The following is a 21280-nucleotide window of genomic DNA, read 5'->3' on the forward strand; positions in this document are numbered from 1 at the left end:
TGAAATCGAAGCCTTCTTTTCCCCCCACACTACGTATTCGTGAAAAGTAAAATTCATATTAAACAATTATGTAACGAATCAAAATGTCGGGACAAGCTTTTGAGCCATAGTGCACCTTTTTGAGAACCACTCATATATTGACTAAAACGTAAGCCAAGCGATCCATTGAAATCTTTACGACAATATTGGTACATGAAATAACTTAAGAAAATGACTTAAATTGCAACCTGTATTTAATTCTTTAAGTCTGTCGCTTTGTTAGGATTGTTCTGAAACTAGACTTTCTATAGCGAGATTTGTTTTTTACTGATTACAGGAGCTTTTTCTGTATCTCTTTCTTCGTTTTTTTCCAAGTTATTTGATCTTTTCCCAGGTTGCTTAACCTTTCGGTTTTAATACTCTTGATTTCGCATTCTTTTTAAGTGTATAAATGTGGCAATACTTTAAAAATTCTGCTAAGTATATTTTCCAAAACAACTATTTATTGCACACCCATCCCTGATCTTAAAATACCCAATCAGGAAATATTCAAATACATTGCAGATCTGCTGATCTCATGAAAAAATTGAAGAAATTAATTAATATATGTGGTAAGTTAAATGTCTTCCTCCCAAGAGCACTGCAACTTTCTTGGCATATTGCATTATCTGAAAAAGAAACAAATTGTCATAAATTGACCATCATCTTAATTTTCTTTTAACTTGCATGATTATTCTGAATTCTAATAATTTTGGGTATAAAGATATGTCATTCAAAGTCATACAACAGTTGTTGTCATACTTCTCATCTTAGAAGTATGACGATAACTGAAAAGTTTAGCTGAGAGAGAGAGCGAGAGAGCATCCCTCTCCTTGCTAACTTTGCAATAAGTAGAAGTAAAAAAAAAAAAAAAAAAGGTAGAAAATCTCATCGGAAAAAAGATACCATGGCAGACAGAAACCAAATACCTTGGAGTACAGCTAAACAAAAAACTAAATTTCAACAACCACATCAAGCTCATAGGCACAAAGACATCGAGCCATAGCCCAATTGTACCCCCCTGATCAGCCGCAACAGCAAATTGGATACACGCAACAAGCTGCTACTATATCAGATGGTAATACGACCAGTAATCACATATGCATCCTCATCATGGAGTCACACATCCAAATCCAACAACTTGAAACCACAGAGGATACAAAACAAGTGCCTGCGGATGATCCTGGACGTCCCATGGTTCGTCAGAAACACACAGATCTACAGAGAAACCTGAACTCCAGACATCCATTCCCTCTTTCGCGACCATGCGGAAAAGTTCTTCAGCAAGGCACACTCTCATTCCAACAATACAATATTCACCGAATTCAATATTTTATTTAATTATATATTAAAAATATTTTGATGTTACAATCTTCATGAATTTTTAAAGAAATTTTCAAACCAATTTTTAAAATTACAAAGAATTTAAAATAACTTTATATTTTATCATATTTCGTATATTGCAAATAATTTTTAATTAGGTAAGAATATGTACTTACAGAAACTTGTAAGATGGAGACATGTCACCCGAAACACACCACATCAGTTTTGGCGCACTACTCCTTCTCTCTCTCTCTCTCTCTCTCTCTCTCTCTCTCTCTCTCTCACACACACACACACACACACACACACACACACACACACACACACACACACACACACACACACACACACACACACACACACACACACACACACACACACACACACACACACACACACACACACACACACACACTTTGTGTAGTACGTGTGATTTAAAATTCGTTCTTTAATTTCAGGAACCAGTCATTATATTAATATAGTGTGCATTGCTTAAATAAAATAAAATAAAATAAAATAAAATAAAATAAAATAAAGACATTTTTTTATTGACAAAACAATATGAAATTGCACAAAAATTCTGGAAATGAAAATCACGTAATGATAATAATGAAAGTAGCCAACACCTCATACTGGTTGAAATACACTCGTACTCATAGTTCAGTGATGGCGAACCTTTTTACCCAGGTGTGTCGAACATCTTTTTTTTTTAAATATTGACGTTGTTGATGGCCACTTGCATACATGCATTATAAATTTAACTACATAATCATAGATGGTGACTTATACATATCATATTAGTCTATTTATTTAATAGGATTGATATAAAATCTATGAATTCATATTATACAATTAATTTAATAAAGTGAAATTCCAAACTTACGTTACATTTAATGACTTTTCTGTTGCTGAGTGCTGGTAGAAAGTTGCTTTATAGAAGGGCTATAGTGTGTATACATTTTAATGCTGCACAGGCAGCGCTCAAATCATTGCTCAATCTATTTCTCCCTTTCGATTTGATATTATTTAAGGCAGAAAATAGAGTTTCACAAGAGTATGTAGAAGACAAAATTGTTAGAAGAGCTTTAGCAAAGATTTTAAGAGCATGAAAGTTTTCGGGAAGGTTATTCCACACGCTAAGAATTTCACAGTCTTTACAAGCGGTATCATGCAGACGTTCCTGCTCAAGTTCTAATTCATTTCTAAGAGCAATAAACTTTCTTTTCCAGATAGGATTACACTGGAAGTCGGCTAGTTGCATTTCTAGATCTTTTAAATCCAACCACTCAAAGCCATCTAATTTAAGATCCATGAATTCTGTTTCATCAGGATACTTCATGAATTGAATTGTTTGTTTCAACATTCGAAATTGCTCAAATCTAGAAGAAAACTGCTCAGTTACTGACTAGAACTTCGATAGACTGGTTGATATGCTCACGATTTTTGGGGCTGGTTTCGTTAAAAAAAAATTTTCACTCTTGGGAAATACTTAAAATTGTTACTTTCTAAATCACGTTGAAATATTTTGGGTTTATTCTCATAGCTCTTGATTGTGCCAAACATAACATCGACAGATTTTCCGAAACCTTGCAATTGTATTATATTGATCATACAATTGATATTGATAATATATTTTTATAAGTATAATATTGATAATAATTTTTATAAGTTTTTATAATATGATATGACTATGCATAAATTATAATGATTAAGAAAGAAAACGTAAACTTAAAACGCTCGTTGTTTACAGGCTAGTTACAAAATAAAAAAGAAATAAGCTAACTATAATATAAAATAGAAATAGGCTAACTATAAAATATAATTCATTCAATGAACCGAAACCTACCTTCGCCTTAATTGAGAGTGATCCCAGTTTTTTTCATCAGAATACCAATATCTTTCACCATCCAAGGTGTGTCACCTGAAACCCTCAAGTGTCATGTGTGATGATGAACCTATGACACGCGTGTCATAGGTTCACCATCACTGTCGTAGTTGATGAGTTGCATGTTGATGGTATTGATATTAGCAGTGTCGGATATTTGGAGAGCCGATGATTGTGGTGTGCCTACCATGATGAGTCCTTAGAGTCCTTGGAGGTATCGCGTAATAATAATAATAATAATAATAATAATAATAATAATAATAATAATAATAATTTATTATATTAATAATTTTTATTAATATAACAAATTTTATTATCTTAATAAAATTTATTATATTAATAAAAATCATATTATTATTAATAATAATTTTTAATTATACATATTTACATAATACATACAATTTAATATAATTACATACAACTTAAAGATAATACTATAATTTTTCACATGTGGTTCAATCCAGATTCCAATTTATCTCATTCTTTGTACAGTGCACAAGTCATATAGCACAAAAATGTGTGTGTTATTAGCACTAATAACGATTTTTGTAATAGTTTACAATCAGTTATAGTTCAGTTACACAGGATAGATTACACAATTATCTATCTATCTATATAATTTTATTTTCTGTACAGAATGCTAGGAAATTTTCTTATTTAAATTGCATAAATAATGATATTCACAATGTGTTTTACATCTTTTTTCACATTCATATTTACAATGATTCACTTTTTATTAAATCGATAATAATATTTACTTGTTTCTTTGGGTGGCATTTCTGATTTCTTCCTCGAAGCTTTGCAGAGCTTATCTGAGGAATAAGAGATAACAGATGGCGGGGGTTTCGTGGTTATGTTTCCATATCCGTCGCAAGCCAGGTGTTGATTTTACTCTTTGTAGGTAGGTGCTTAGAAAACTACTACTACTGCTTGTGCACGGTTTAACTTTTTTTTTAAGTGGGGTTGATTTGGGTATCGTTTGCATGTTGTGTGTGTGACTGAGAGAGAGAGAGAGAGAGAGAGAGAGAGAGAGAGAGAGAGAGAGAGAGAGAGAGAGAGAGGAATTTCTCTAACATTCATTATCGCTATAACATTTATATAGCGCTTTTTTCAGCTCTCTGTATGTTCCTAGGTTTCTGTTGTCGAACGGCAGTTCGTTTATCATGTCAGGTACGTAGACGTTAGGTGGCTTTATCGTAGTGATTATTGTACTTATATGTTATCTGGTTTGTTGACTGTGGTCTTGTTATCTGATATGTTGTTCTGGTTACTCTGTAGGTTGGACTGGAGTATTGTTTTAACATGACTGTGTAGTGGCATAAGTGTTTCACCTTCAATAGTTTGTGTTCTGTCCATGCTTCCCACATAAGTGTGCATTATTCCCAGAATATCAGTTTTACCATTTTATCTTGCAACCATTGTAACCTGTTAAGTGTGTAGTCTTTGCAGAATACATATGATGTGATTGCGTATATTAAAATGATTTCACGTAATGCTTTATAGATTAGTATTTTTGTGTGTGTCCTACAAATCAAATGTTTTGTTTGCTCTTATATCATATAGAAACACTAAATTTCATAAATATTCGACGCAAATAATTAAAAAATATATATATATATATCAATAGTATCTTTCTATTCATTAGTAAAATACGTTTGATGACGCTAATGTGTTCAGAATTGCTCATTTAGTAATTGTCAGTGAGATTTGGTTGACTGATTGATCTCTATATAAATTATTATATAAAACTCTGATAACAGCGATTAACTGAGTTTTGATTAAATTTTGAAATGTGAATTGCATTGAAGGAGCAGCTGCGATAAACGCAGATAAGGAAAACTTTTTTTTTTTTTTTTTTTTTTTAATTTTAACAAATAGCAACATTGATAGACATATAGACATGGAAAGAGTAATAGATGAAACGAAATTCGAAGACGTATATCGGGAGTTTTTCAGATTAGATGAAGTGCTTAATAATAACTGACCAGGAAAATTAAGCTCTCTGGGACATCCCCCCCCCCGCACACACACAATCGTCACAGAACACAGTCTGGAAGACAGAAACCACGAGAACATGATAGCATTAAACATCAGTCAACAGGACTCAGAGCAATCACTAAATCCTGAGAATGCGGTAAAACTCCAAATAGAGAAACACCCAAACCAGTAGAAAGTGAGACTCATAATAATACAAATTCGAAAGAATGAATGCTTCCAGTCATCCCAAGAAATAAAAATCACTAGACAGTAATTTTCACCTTACTCCGAACTCTAGATATATCATTTACCAAAGCCACCAATAGAGAAGAAGAAATTCGTATCCAACCGAAAACGTCCACCGATTACAGAAAACTAACCCAATTACTGGATAATAGCAACCTACGCTACCATACATTTGCACTAAATAGTGAAACGAACCTCAGAGTGGTAACAGAATCAATTAAAACAGAAATGAAATTACATCAGACCTCCAAAACAAAGGCTTCAGTCCTATTAAAGTCAGCCGTCTGCACAGAGCTTACAAAACCCTTTATCCCCTAGTGATGGTAGAAATCAGCAAAGACCAGAAGCACATCTACAATCTTCAAACTCTCTATGACTTAGTCATAAAGAGTGAATCATTAAAACACAAATCAATAACGATGCAATGTCATCGCTGCCACAACGCTGTTGTAAAGCAGATTACTGATACGTTAAATGTGGTGGCAAACATGCAAAGACTGATTGCCAAAAATCATGCACATAACCAGCAAAGTGTGCAAATTGCGGTGGCCCACACTCAGCAAATTACAGGGGCTGCACAGCATTTCCTCCAAACCAGAAGACACAACTCCAAACCAGCAGACCTCTACAAGAACACAGGTACTCTCAACAGACCACGGTCTCTACAACGAACGGAAGGACGTACGCTGAAGTAGCAAACCAACCTACTTAAAAGACCCAATGTCAGGAACAAACCAGTCAGAGTAAACCAACAAACCTAACCTCCACAACATAACAAGCTGCATAGGAGAAATGTTCGCAGAACTCCGGCAAACCAACCCAACTCAATAAGCCAAGGACATCATCCTAAAATACACACAGTCCCTATTCTCTGAAATCCTTAATGCATAAGACCAAAAGAAAACCCATTTCGCTACAGATCGTCAGCTGGAATGCCAACCGACTACCCAACAAAACACAAGAGCTACAGGAATTTGCAGCAGAGACCTAAGCAGACATCATTCTCATAACCGAAACACACTTACGTCCAAGAGACAAGATAAGAATCAACAACCACACTACATATCTTACAGACAGAAGCTATGGAAGAGGCACTGCCATCTCTATTAAAAGAATTATAAAACATAACACAATCGCCATGCCCAAAACACAACACATGGAAACAACAAGAATAGAAATGGAATGCATATGGAAAACACAAGAAGTATCATGATCGCAGCCTAAAACATCCCAAAAAAAAACTCCTAGAATCAGAACTGGATGAGACTCTGAACGCAGGTAGAGCAGTAATCATAACTGGAAATCTCAATGCCAAACATTCATTTTGGAACAGTACAAACTCAGATATCAACGGCAGAATGCTCAATTCGCATACTTTTACGAGGAATATAACAGTAATAGGACACACAGAACCCTCACACTCTGGAGTAACTGGATGTCCAGATATGCTCGATAGAGCAATACTAAACACCATAGCGTACGGATATCAAATACATGGAATTGACTACTTGCGTTCTGATCACATCCCTATCATATTGCAACTAGGCACCACACAAGATCTAACTGAAAACACCACCACTTTTATTAACTGGAAACCACTCCCCTCTGTCTTCCAGGAAAATCTCGACCTAGTACCACATATAACATCCACCGCAGAAATAGAAAAGGCAGTGACAACCTTTGAAAAACAAATATTAGCAACAATATCACATGTAACTAATATAACCACACCTGCACTGCCAAACAGACTCCACGAGGACATAAAACAACTCATCAGAGAGAAAGAAAAAAAACAGTTTACGAAGAAAGTATCATGGAACAATGGATCCTGCAGATAAACAGGCAGTTAACAGAGGAACGTTTGGGTAATCACTAAAAGACCACCGAAGCCAACTTTGAAACAAGGTACAGCACCTGAACACAGAGGATCAATCATTATGGAAAATTATGAGATCGCTTTGCTCAAAACATAATACCCTCCTCCCAATCCAAGGTAAATGTGGATTACCCTGTACAGATGAAGAAAAAGTAGAAGCATTTGCAGATAGCTTGGAAAGACAGCAGTGCAGCCCCAATTATGCTCAAGTAGACTTAAACTTCAGAAGAAAAATCCACACCCACTTGTGTAAAATAACTAAGAACGCTTTATCCCTAAGACCACAATTGGCCACAAACAAACTGCAGATAGCAATCAACGTATTGGAGAATTGGCACAACAAATGGCGTATCTCAATCAACCCAGAAAAAGCCTCCACAGTACTGTTCACCAGACGTAAAGCTGAACCGAACACAACCATACAAATGTTCGGAAAAATAATCCCTTGGCACAACTCAGCCAAATATCTCGGAGTTCAGCTTGATAAATGCCGAAACTTCAAGATACACACACAAATAATGTCCCCAATAAAGCCAACCAGACATAACACAACTATATCCGCTCATGAACAGGAACATCATCCTAAACATAAACAACCAAGTCCTCCTTTACAAATCAGTGATACGACCTCTGCTTACTTACGCCTCACCAACCTCGGCACACACACGTCTAAACAGAACATCCACAGATTGCAAACGATCCACAACAAATGCCCAATAATGGCGTTTAATGCTCCTTAGTTCTTCAGAAACCTCCAGTTACACCGAGAAGCCAACCTGCCAGATATCAAAACCCACATGATAAGCATTGAAGACAAATTCTTCACAGCAACAGATAATCACCCAATTCAACAAATTCGAAAGGCAACTGACTACAAATCCTCAGATCGCTTCAAACATAGAAAACCAAAATCCTTCACCGCAAGAGAAAGCTCATATAGAACGAACTGCTCACAAAGAGCTGGTTAATCCCCTCACCCACAAACAAGAACTCAGATAAAGGGATGAAGAGTAAAGACTCAATCCATTACCCAAAGAAGTTCCAAGTTCCAAGAGTGATTTACATTGGAACAAGAATCTGCAGCAATTATTTTGAATAGTTAATTGATTTAACTATTTAACTTTTAAGATTATAAGTCGTAAAGCAGGAAAAGGCACTTTGAATTTAAGCATAACCAGAAGCAGTAGAAAACCACGAATATGAATTGCCTCTTGATTAAGGACAACTTTTTTTTAAATTTTAAGTAATTGCGACATAGGTTATTTGATGTATAGGTGTTTCCTGACTTCTAATATACATTTACTGGAAATATAAAATATAATAATTATGTATATATTATTTCTGGGAAGACTCCCATGTTACTCCTCTTAATAAACTATTATAATTACGACTATTTTGCCTGCTTCGGTTTAGGAGTACCCCTGTTTAAATGTCATTGGCTATTTACTCATGGATTCTTAGGGCATTGTGAGTGTAAATGTACCAAAAATATATGTAGCATAAGGAAGAGAAATTTACACATACCTTTTTCTGGGTGTTGCGGCTTTTCTTCTTTCTGCGATGTCCGAAAACTGAGTGTGTGTGTGTGTGTGTGTGTGGAGGGGGGGTAGGCAATTTGGGAGAATTAAATTAGAAAAACCCGGGTTTTTTTCAGTAATATATATATATAAACATATATATTATATTATTATGTTATATAGGGTGGGGAAAAGGTGAAAGGGTTGATTTTTTATATAGGGAGGGGGAAGGGGAACCCCCTTCCCCCCTCCCTATATTTCCCCCTTCTCCCTCCCTATATAAAAAATCAACCTTTCACCTTTTCCCCACCCTATATAACATAATAATATAATATATATGTTTATATATATATATATATTACTGAAAAAAACCCGGGTTTTTCTAATTTAATTCTCCCAAATTGCCTACCCCCCCCCCCCTACACACACACACACTCAGTAGTTTTCGGACATCGCAGAAAGAAGAAAAGCCGCAACACCCAGAAAAAGGTATGTGTAAATTTCTCTTCCTTATGCTACATATACCTTTTGGTAAATTTACATCTACAATGCCCTAAGAATCCATGAGTAAAAAGCCAATGACATTTAAACAGGGGCACTCCTAAACTGAAGCAGGCAAAATAGCCGTAATTATAATAAAATAATATAATAATTATTATTATTATGTGACACCTCCAGGGAGCCCAAAGACTCATCGAGGGAGAGTGTGCCAACAATATCGAAAGATTGATCCTTTTCAACTACTAACCGTGCTCAAACTTGCTTAACTTTTTTTTGCTGAGCCATTAGTAGCAGGGGCTCTACCAATCGACCAATCTTTGCTGGCAAATACTGGAAATTACATTACCATTCTCAATCTTGATGACATATATTCTGTACTTTAAGATTTCAAAATAAGGATTTAGTTAAGAATTTAAAGGACCCGTAACCTACCTGTCTATGTTTGGATACTGTAAACTATATCCACTCGCTTCAGTTGGAGTAGTTGGAGGACTCTTAGAGGTTCTCTGTGCTTCCGGATCCTTTGAGATTACTTTCGTTTTCTGTTTAGATTTTGGATCTCCTTCGGAAGTGGTTTTTCCATTTATAATTTTCTGTTTTTCATCTGAAAAATTTGACTTTCTTCCATTTCTATTAAAAGCAATTCCATTACATTCGTCGGACATTGTGAGACTTCAGTTATCTTTTCTGAAAAAAAAAAAAACACTTATTAGCTGATAATAATTTACATAAACTAAACAGAAAACGAAAGTAATCTCAAAGGATCCGGAAGCACACCTTTGAAACATTATCACCACAAATGAACTTGAGTCGCATTTGTGGTGATAATGTTATCACTGTAGAGAAAAGAGAGACCGAAGCTCACTTTTTTTGTTAGTCTGTAATAATTCCCTTATTTGTTTATTTGCAAGTATAACTTTCTGACCAAACCTAATACTTCTGCATCCATGGTTTAGGGTTGGACCTTCTAATTCGACTCCAGGTTTCTTGTTCATGGACTAGATAGAAGCTATGCATGAATTTTAATCTACCCGAAAGACGTCGCATTATAACCAGTATAGAAAGAAGCATTTTTGAATAACAATAAGTAAAATCGTCTGATGTTGTGTTATTCATCAAAGGAAGTAAATGACGAGTAAAATTCATCAAAGGAAGTAAAAGAAGAGTTTTTTGAAAATTGGCAAGTAACCGAACGACACCGACATGATCTCCCACAATCGAGTACATTTCTACGATGATAAGAGATGTTCTTAATCCATATTAGTGTCTGTTTATACGTATTCGTGTGTTCTGTTTTGCTGCGTTTTTAAAAACCACATTTCCCCCCTTAAAGCTTACTTACTTGCGATGAACTAATTCTAGCACTAGCTTGAGTTCTGACTGGAACTGAAGCTGTAAGATTTCAGAGTAGGCATGAGTTTAAAAGTATTTTTAATTTTCTTAAAAACATAACGCTTTAACTTATATAATTTATTGCCGGTAGTCTCCAGATTACTTAGAAACACAGTTCGCTGACAAGTTTTCCAATATTTTTGGAGGATATGCGCACGCTAAAACTACAACTAAATGTTCATCTCATCGTGAAAGAAGAAATTGAAAGTCATATGAAAATTAGCAATCAAAAGCAACAGTGCATTCTGAAATACACAGTTCAGAATTATTCGATTAGATTCTAAAATTTGAATGTGACTTTGGTAGAAGTGCAAAACACGACTGGAAAAAAATGTCTTGGTATGGAAACATCGAACTGTGTTTTTTGGGGATCTTGGGTAAAATAAGCCACTTCTGAAAGCAATGCAAGCAACTCAGTTGCCGGTTGTCACACGGACCCAGATTGCGCCAATTAACTTGAAATCTGAATCCAGACCGCTGCTTAAGCTCGAAAACCGTAAGGCCTCTACTGTAAGGAATTTAGTTATATTTAGAGATAATAATTTTATCAGCAAACGTTATAAAATAATTACAGTCATGATTAAAAAAACATTTGGCGAGCTTTATGAGGAATAAGTTTAATATATTCAAAACATACTAGTATGAGGTAATATCTACCGGTAATATCTCAGATTCCCATTTGCTACTTTTCTAATTATCTAGCGCAGCCAAGGATGTAAAACATAATGAATAACACCGTTCACGTATCTTGAATAATGTATCCAGACTTACAGTACTTTAGTGTATACACTGGGTGCTACAAAGCAATAGAGAACGTGAGTCTCAATAGATCGCAGTATGGTGGCAGTTCCTCTAAGCTATATATTGTGTTCGACCTTGCTGTTCTTGCAAACTTCTATTTAAAACAATGTAGAATCTAACCTTTAGAACCATGTTTTGTGCCAGTTCTTATAATCTGATCAAGCACATGAGTCTGAATCCCTTTCTATCTTAATCTGGATATCCTATCCTACCGTAATCTAGATTTAGCTAACTTAAATACTAACTAAATTACCTTACTAGATCCTGGTCTCTGTTGTGTATGCACTGCATTATACTCGACTTTTTTGTCTTATATTTTATAGTAGAGTGGCCCTTCCACGATGAGTCCTTGGATTTCTTGGAGATGTCACGTAATAATAACAACAACAAACAATACTAATAATAAAATAAACAAATTAGGTGCTATACAGCACAGCCTTTATCATTACAGTGGAGATTGGTTGCAAACCGCAAGCGCAAAAGCCAAGGATGAAGCGATCTGAACCATGGAAAATCCGGTTGGAACGAAAAGATAACAAATGTCGATCTGATCTGAGCAACTTAAAGAGTTTTAAAGAGGGACGGCTGAAAAATAATAACATCAAAAACAAACTCAAAGATACATATAGTTTGTCCCACAAAACAATTGCTGAAGTTATCGAAGAGCTAAAACAGAGAATTACAGCGACTGCACCGAAAATTAAAAGATACGAAGCAAAAATAAACCAATATGTGAAAAATATGCAATTTCGACAGAAACAACGTCAATTCTTTCAGTCTCTCCAGAAAAATACAAATGCAAACAATCATTCACCAGAAAAAGAAGAAACACTCAAATTTTAGAAGTCAATCTGGGATAATCCTATCGAACACAATAAAGATGCCTCATGGATTAAGGAAATAGAATCAGAAATGAAACAAAAATAAATGCAAAATGTCAGTACCACTAAAGCAATTATCAGTGCACAAGCTGGAAAATTAAAATTAAAATTAAAAAAAAAAAAAACTGGAGCGCATCTTGCAAAGACAAACTACATGGATTTTGGTAAAAGCATCTAACCAGTTTACATTATCGAATGGTAGAACAATTTAATTATTTGTTGCAGTCAGGCTTAGTGGAAGACTGGATGATGTCTAGGCGCACTTTTCTCTTCATGAAAGATAAAGAGTGCTGACCCAAGTAACTATCGTCCAATAACATGCTTACCAACTATACTTAAGCTGTTCACTGCAATCATAACAAATTCCATATACTGCTACTTATCAGATAATCAGATTTATCCGATTGAACAAAAAGGCAATTTCTTTCCCACACTCCTGGATCCTTAAATCACTACAAATATTTGGAATTAGCAAAAAAGATATGTTCGTCTCTGGCTGCTGCTATGAATTCACGGAAAACAACTTTAATAGTCAATAAGGAACAATTCGGAGATATTTGCATTAAATGTTGAATTTTCCAAGGTGATTCCTTGTCACCATTGCTCTTTAACATTTTTTGATACCTTTTCTGCGATTCTGAAAAGAACAAAACTTGGATATGAAATTCCTAAATAAAATATTAAATTTTCCCATCTGTTGTATATGGATGACTTCAAGTTATATGAAAAATCGGCACAGCAAATAGGCTCTTTACTGAACACTGTTCGTATTTTCAGTGAAGATATCAAAATTTTATCTATTAAACGAGGAAAAACCAATGATACTAACAATTTTAATTTTGATCAATAGAAATATGAAAAGCAATTTCAGCTAACGAACACTATAAATATCTAGGAATATTAGAAGCCAGTGATATTCTCAACTCGAAAGTTAAACAACAGGCAGCAGTACAAATTAAAGACGCCAAGAAATTATATTCTTGGTTTAATCCTTTATCCAATTGTAAGCAAACAAAGTGCAGCTTTAATTTATAGTATAACCGAGTTGGAAAAACTTGTAACAACTATCTCTAACCAAGAGAATTTTAATAAAAAGCTGTGGCACCTTTTGACTAATCGTATATGAAAATATGATTTCTGCATTACCTTGGTATCAACTAGTTGGTCTGGCTCCCACTGATGAGACCTCAATAAAGGTCGAAAGGTCAAGCCCTCTAAGTCCACTGCTCTTTGCATTGGTTCGTGAACCTTTCTTACAGTAAGTCAACAATACACATGCTGTGCGAGGAATAACAGTTCCTTCTACTAAAAAGGAAAATAAGGTATTAGTATATGCTGATGATGTAGCCAGAACTTTGAAGGATAATGATCGTTATATATATTTTTTGGTATTTTGGAAAAAATCAGCAAAAGCAGCGGATTAATTATTAATACAGACAAGGCAAAATTAAAAACATGGAAAGTGGGGTATATTCCTTTTGGACTAACCCCTAAGAGAGAGAGAGAATCCCTTATTATACTTGGAATTCCCTTCTCCACTTACCCAATATTACCATTACAAGAACTTATACACAAGAACTTTGAAATGTTAGAAGACTAGAAAATAGGGCCACTTTCCTTTTCTTCTAAAGCCATAGTACTCAAAACCATAATCTTTCCTGCTCAGTTGTACCTAGTGACTACTACAGACATCAGAGAAGCTGAAGAAAAGCAATTATATAGTAAACCTGTGCAATTGTTTTGGTCCAGCCGATACCAAGAAGTTAAAAAGGAGTTTCTTCAACTATCAACGAAGCATGGAGGATTTAGACTTCCAGTCTGAAAATTCTGCTATTTAAGTAATACAGCTTCAAAAATCCATAAAATATTGCAAACTAATCACACATGTGCAGACTTTCTCCGGCACTACTTGGGTTTTCATCTTCCCCTGTTTGGAGTTAATGATTATAAAAGTCCAAAAGCTGATATTGTTCCTGAATACTACAACAGCCTGTGCTTAACTCTAAGACTTCTAAAACACTCTGGAATTGATATTCTTTCCATTAAAAAAAGTAAAATTTGGTACAAAGAAATCTTTAATCTCTTTCACCGCAATATTCCACAATTGGGTACTGACAACAATATTTTGTTTCATAACTTCATGACGTTATAAGGGTACCCTAACAGGAGGGATCTTGCGAGAATTGGATGTCGCCGTCTTCCAGTCAATACCATCAAATGGAGGTACTTTAACATCGGAGATCCAATCTGTGACATCTGTTACCGATTGGAAACAGTAGAACATGCATTCTACAGCTGCCCTCTTGCTCTGCGTGTTTGGAACAGATTATGTAATGTGTTGGGCATTCCATTGCTTACAACAGAACAGATTATTTTTTTACAATACTCATCACCTGTCAGCAATGGAAAGAGAATTTAGATCTTTATAATTAATGAATTAAAATACCATTTATGAAAGGTTAGAAAGAAACATGGATTTAAAAACCAGCAATATGACATCCAAATGCTTTATAATATTCTACTGTGGAAATTTTATTGTTCCATCAGACGATTTTTGTATTTAGAAAGAAGTATTCTAGGAGATATCAAAAATAATGTGGTTGGTCTATCCCATCTAGTCAATTTATGGCTAGATGGTGTACACCACCCACATTATGCAATATTCATCAGAAGTGATAAAATTCTGTCTATTCTTGCTATGAGAGGTTTTTAAATAGTTCCATCCTCCTAATTCAATGTAGTCTTATAGTCAATTGCAGGGATGATTGGAGAGCAATCCCGGGCAGAGAAGGCCAACTCAAGGGGGTTAACCCAAATGGGGCTGACCACCTGGGCATCAGTCATTTTCGCGCTTTAGTTTCCATTGGTCTTTTGGTTGTTCATCTATATGAGATTGGTGAAAAAGGAAAACTGATAGTCTTTGGCTATATGATGATATAAAAGAGCTGAGACCTTTTCTCTATCTCTCATGCTATCTATCTCTCTTTTTTCCTCCTAATACTCAGGCTCTCTTGCACCCCTATAATAACTACAGTATTCAAGGCCCATGATACACAGCCAAAACAAGATATCATTTAAACAATTTGACTGGTGATACAGAGCAATTCAGATTCTGCCCAAGAATCTAAGAATAGTCTTTAGCGTCGTAAAATATGGACTGTTCCAAGTAATACTGTTTTTTGTAGATCATATGGGGTCACTTCGTTCATGTTTAATTGCTGTAAATAGTTGGATAGCTTCTTTGAAGTTGCACCAAGTGCACCGATAACTATTGGGATGACTTTCGTGTGTTTAGGCCACAGCCGGCAAACTTAGATTGCCAGATCTCGATATTTAGTAATTTTTTCCAGTTCTTTGTTGTTAATGTTGTTATCACTGGGTACTGCGATATCAATAATCCAAACCTGTCGATGTTCGATAATTGTGATGTCAGGTCTATTGTGTTCCAAATGCAGATCAGTTTGTGTTCTAAAGTCCCAGAGAATTTTTGCTGTTTCGTTTTCCACTACTGTCTCTATTTTATGCTGCCACCAGTTATCAGAAGTAGGAAAGCCATATTTTTTGCATTACATGCCAATGAATTATTTTGGCTACTTCATCGTGGCATTATTTATAGTCAGTTTGAGCTATCTTCTGCATGCACTGCTAAGATGTTCTTTTCCGATTGCGTAATCTGCATTTGCTGTTATTATTGATGTTCAGAATGTTTGCTTTGATTGCATTAGTTTATAATGCCTGTTCTTGAGCTGCTAAAATAAATCTTTCTGTTTCTTTTTTAATATATTCATATTGTAGCTATTGCCACGTCTTGATCAAGTCAGTTTTGTCCTCGGCATCTCGAAGAAATTATCCATGCAAGAGTTTATTTTTCCAGCGCACATATCGGTTATTTTTCTGTTCCTTTTTGTTATCGGATTTGTTCCCTCTTGCATTTAGAAGGTCCTCTTGTGAAAGGGCTTGAAGCATTTGCTCACTGCTATTATGGATGTAATTTTTTACACTAATTTCTTCTTCTTACATAGTCTGTCTCACTTGCAGCAGACCCCGTTCACCGGTTCCTCTTGGTAGGTACAGCAGGTCAAACATCACTTCGTGGATGTAATGCATGATGCATAGTCATTTTTTCTAGTTTTGAGATAAAATTTGTGCAGGTTTCCTTTTTCTAATCTATTATTCCAGTTGTATATCGGATCACTAGTATAACCCAGCAGTTCATTGCTCTAATTCTTTTCATTTTGAATATTTCTAACTCATTTGGCGTATTTTGCTGCTGCCTGTTGTTGGAAGTTTTTCGACTTGGTTATACTATAAATTAAAGTTGCTAAGAAATTATATTCTTGGTTTCATCCTTTATTGAAGTGTAAGCAAACAAAGTATGCGCTTCAAGTATTTTCATGACTGGGCAACTCGTATATAGAAGTTAATGACTTCATATCACTTGCTTTAGTTCCCATAATGCCACTCACATATCCTTACATGTATGTATAATGCTATACATTATGAGAAGGGTCCCTATCCAGAACGGTTTCGACCTGTATTGAGGTGAAAAAGTAAAGGGCTGCTCATCATAGGCCTAGAATACAGTAGTTATTACAGAGGTGCAAGAGAGCCTGAGTATTAGGAGAAAAAAAGACAGATAGATAGCATGAGAGATAGAGAAAAGGCCTTTATTATTATTATTATTATTATTATTATTATTATTATGATGATGATAATTTTTAATAATAATAATAATAATAATAATAATAATAATAATAATAATAATAATAATAATAATAATAATAATAATAATAAAAGGAGGTGTCTGCAGCACGCGATTCACGAAAACATGTTCAAAAGCGTAGTGACACGAAACATATGTTTTGTTTGCCTCTTATCATATAGAAATACTAAATTTCATGAATATTCCATGTAAATATATATATATATATATTTTTTTTTTTTTTTAAATATCAATATTAAATTTTTTTAAAATATTTCTATGGCTCTTAAAGCAATCGGAAGAATATTTAGAATCACTTTTATAAAATGTTAATTTCATGACATTAATTAAATCAATGACCACAAAAAAAAAAAAAAGTTTTTGTAGTGTATTGTGGTAATAGTCTTATATTATTGAGATATTTCAAATGAGGTTTTATATTGGAACAATAAGAATCGGCAAGAAATTCTTGAATAGTTAAATGATTTAACTATTCAACAAAAATGATATTAAAGCAACTAATATATCCACAAGAAAGAACACATCTTAAAACCCTTTAATCCCCATGTTTCATCTGATATAAGAAACTGATATAACTATCTAGCTGATGGTTATATCAGCTGCTTTAAAATCATTTTTGTTCTAGGCGTTTATCAGAACCTCACCCCTCTTACATCTTCCCTGATTTTTAATATACACATTAACTGGAAATATAAATTTTTACATTCCCCTTTCTCAATCTTTATGACATATCTTCTGTACTTTGCTTCAATATTTCAAAATAAGGATTTAGTTAAGAATTTAAAGGACCCGTAACCTACCTGTCTATGTTTGGATACCTCCAATTACTTCCACTCGCTTCGATGGGAGTAATTGGAGGACTTTTGGAAGTTCTCTGTGCTTCCGAATCCTTCGAAATAATTTCCTTTTTCTTTTTGGATTTTTCTATCTCCTTTGGAAGTGGTTTTTGCATTTGCAGTTTTCTATTTTTCATCTGAAAAGTTTGACTTTCTTCCACTTCTATTATAACCAATTCCATTAAATTCATCAGACATCGTGATGGATTTCAGTTATCTTTTTTTGAAGATAAAAAAACACTTATAAGCTGAAACAAATAAATTATTCCCACCTAACACATACACGCACGCACGAGTAAATAAGTAATTAAGTCTCTGAAATCATGCAAAATTACAAGTTACAAATGATGGTAAATTAAATAAACCCTACATAAGCCAGAAACTATATAAGCCAGAAACGACTCATTTGTTGGAATAGTGAATGTTGTTTCTGTAGATAAACGCTACACCGATTCTGACATTCGGTTCTCATTCGCTGTAAGAGAACCTAAAGATATCCAGTTACACTTCTGCTACTGTTAGATTAAGACAGTTATTCTAAGGTATGTATTTTGTTGGAGCCTGCTGGTCTTACAAACTTCTAGACAAGGAAATGTAGAACTATTTATTGCATCAGTTCTGATAATTTGATCCAGTAGATGACTCTGAATCCCTTCCCATCATAATCTAGATACAGCTAACTTAAATACTCACTAAACTATCTTACTCCATCCTGGTCTCTATTGTGCATGCACTGCATTATACTCCACTGTTTTTTGCCTTATACTTTATAGTAGGGTACCCTCCCGCGAAGAGTTCTTGGAGGTGTTATGCAATAATAATAATAATAATAATAATAATAATAATAATAATAATAATAATAATAATAATAATAATAATAATAATAATTTCCTATCTGCGATTCGTATCCCAACTAATCATCAGTCCCATCATGCCCACAGTATCCGATTTAATCAACATAAGGACATCATTTGAGAGACGGTTCATAAATTTGTCTTATCAACAAATTAAGGAGGTATCTATTTAGTCTGAAAATGCTCCCATTAAAAAAAATAAATAGGATGCTGTATTATTATTATTATTATTATTATTATTATTATTATTATTATTATTATTATTATTATTATTATTATTATTATTATTATTATTAGAAATCTTAGGAGGTGGGCTTCGAATCTCATGAGCACTCCTAATTTTAATCATCTATTTCTTTCTGAATTTTTTTAAAGGGTTTAAATAATTTTATTCTTACCTTTTGCCACTGCTTTAAGCAATTAACAAACTTTTCTGCAACAGTTTTCAGAATATATATAAAAAAAAACGTATCACGTAGCTTAAGAGCACAAAACGAACTTTTGGACTACCTAGCTTCTCAGTAAATGCAAATGTAGGTCCCAAATACGAAAAGAACCGGTTTGTGGTGTTTTCCCGCCTTTTAGTCTCATTTCTTTGAACATCTGAAATATATTAGTGACGTCATGCCGTTGGTATCGTAATGTGCCGCAAGAGAGCAGCACTACACAAATAAAGGTCATAAAAATCGTAGCGATCATTGTTAAAGTGATATGACATTGTATCTACCTTTAATTTCAAGGTAGTTTGGGTGTAGTGCGAATGGTAACCTTGAATCGGTCGCTGGCAGCATTTCCATTGAACTCTGTGGTTAAGATTCTATTGCGCAAGGATAATTGCATTCAGATAATGCTTATTCGAGTGAAGATTCTTTCAGTAATTTTAAAAGAACACGAGTTTCGCAGTTTGTATCGTACAAAATTGCACAAAGAATATTCAGATTATTATATCTGAATACACTATCTAATTATTATAGTGTCTGGACAACCGAAAAAAAAAAATGGAAACTAAGATTATAAATCAAAATAATGTCAGACGGTTACCAGGTTATATTTAATGAAGGCAGAATAAATCACTTTATATTTTCAGAAATATTTCGCGACATTCATAAAATTTATTCGATAAAATTCTTCGATAACAAAAATTTGTTTCTTGCAATTTAGTATTGAAGAAATATCCTTAAAAGTGTCTGATGACTAAACTATTTAGAAGGAACCAGGATCAGGATCAATATTTAATATTGATCCTGAAAATTCAGATACAGCACAATTAAATATTAAATTAAATTAATTTAATATTTTAGTATGTGCAGTATCTTCAATCTTTACAATTCTTGAAAGGGACGAAGTTTTTGAAGTGGAAAGTAGAAATTGCGCTATAAATGTCCTAAACTATTTACCCAGCACTTTTTGTTGTTGTTGTTGTTGTTGTTAAAGGGACAAAATATATGAAATTTTAAACGTTTCCATTCAAAACTGTCGTCATTGTCATCCAGGGATACAATCAAAATTCACCTGTGATGAATTGAAAATCTTCATAAAAAAAAAAAGATTTCGAAAGCCTGAACTAGTGAGTAAAGCTGAACGAAGAAGAAAAATGAAATTTTATTGTATTTTATTTTTATTTTTTAAAGAAGCATGTCGATAATATATTCATTATAAATTTTCATTTACTTAAAAATGCAGTTGAATTTTGAGTTTAGTAGTGCAACACACACTACGAACACAAACACAATACGAACACAACACGTGTTCGTATCTTGAAAGTTCGTAAGTAGAGGTTCGCCTGTTATGGCATCGAATTACGTCGTTTCCATCATAGAATCCAGACATCGTTTGAAAAAAAAAATAAATAAATAAAATAAAAAATAAATTGTAACTCTTCGATGGACTTTTCGCTAGATACGCCCGTCCATTGCTGTTAAGTGTTGTAATGTATTAATTATCAGGAGAAAAAAGAAAAAAATACGCTATTAATTCGAGTTGACTTGATAGCAACTGAGTGAGTGAAAGGCTTAGTATAATATTTTGTATCTATTGCCACTACAGGTACTGTTTATTTCTTCTTTTTTTTATATAAATATCATTATGTGGAGAGAGAGAGAGATTCTTAATGCTAACCTTAAAAGATTGCGAACTGTTATCATCTTGTGTCTGCAGCCTACAAATTTTCAATCTGTCTTCATAATTAGTACTCCAGAATTCTGATAAAAATTTTGACGCTCTCCTTGGCACTCCTTCCACTATCAGAATCACAAGAGAAACTAGGAGACCAGACCTGTGCACAATAGTCCAAGTGAGGTCTTATCAAGGCCTTGTAAAGAAGCAAAATGACACCCTTATCTTTACATGTGAACGCTAGTTTCAGCATTGCAATTATCTTTTGAGTTGCATTTACACTCTTTGCTACATGGTTGATGAACTTCAACTTCCTATCAGCTACTGCAAAATCC

The 21280-nt window shown here is 34.2% G+C and overlaps 1 long non-coding RNA gene across 1 annotated transcript; it reads right to left on the reverse strand.

Moving 5' to 3' along the window:
• Positions 1-470: 470 nt before the first annotated feature.
• Positions 471-19356, reverse strand: LOC150103811 (uncharacterized). Its single transcript, XR_016548658.1, has 3 exons — positions 19229-19356; positions 9776-10030; positions 471-647 (listed from the first exon to the last, which is right to left on the reverse strand). It is a non-coding gene; the product is annotated as an uncharacterized LOC150103811 (long non-coding RNA).
• Between the last annotated feature and the right edge of the window lie 1924 nt (positions 19357-21280).

The sequence above is a fragment of the Typopeltis vanoorti genome, chromosome 8, assembly GCF_054136105.1.
Source record: "Typopeltis vanoorti isolate ZY-2024b chromosome 8, IOZ_Tvanoo_1.0, whole genome shotgun sequence".
NCBI classification, from domain to species: Eukaryota; Metazoa; Arthropoda; class Arachnida; order Uropygi; family Thelyphonidae; genus Typopeltis; species Typopeltis vanoorti.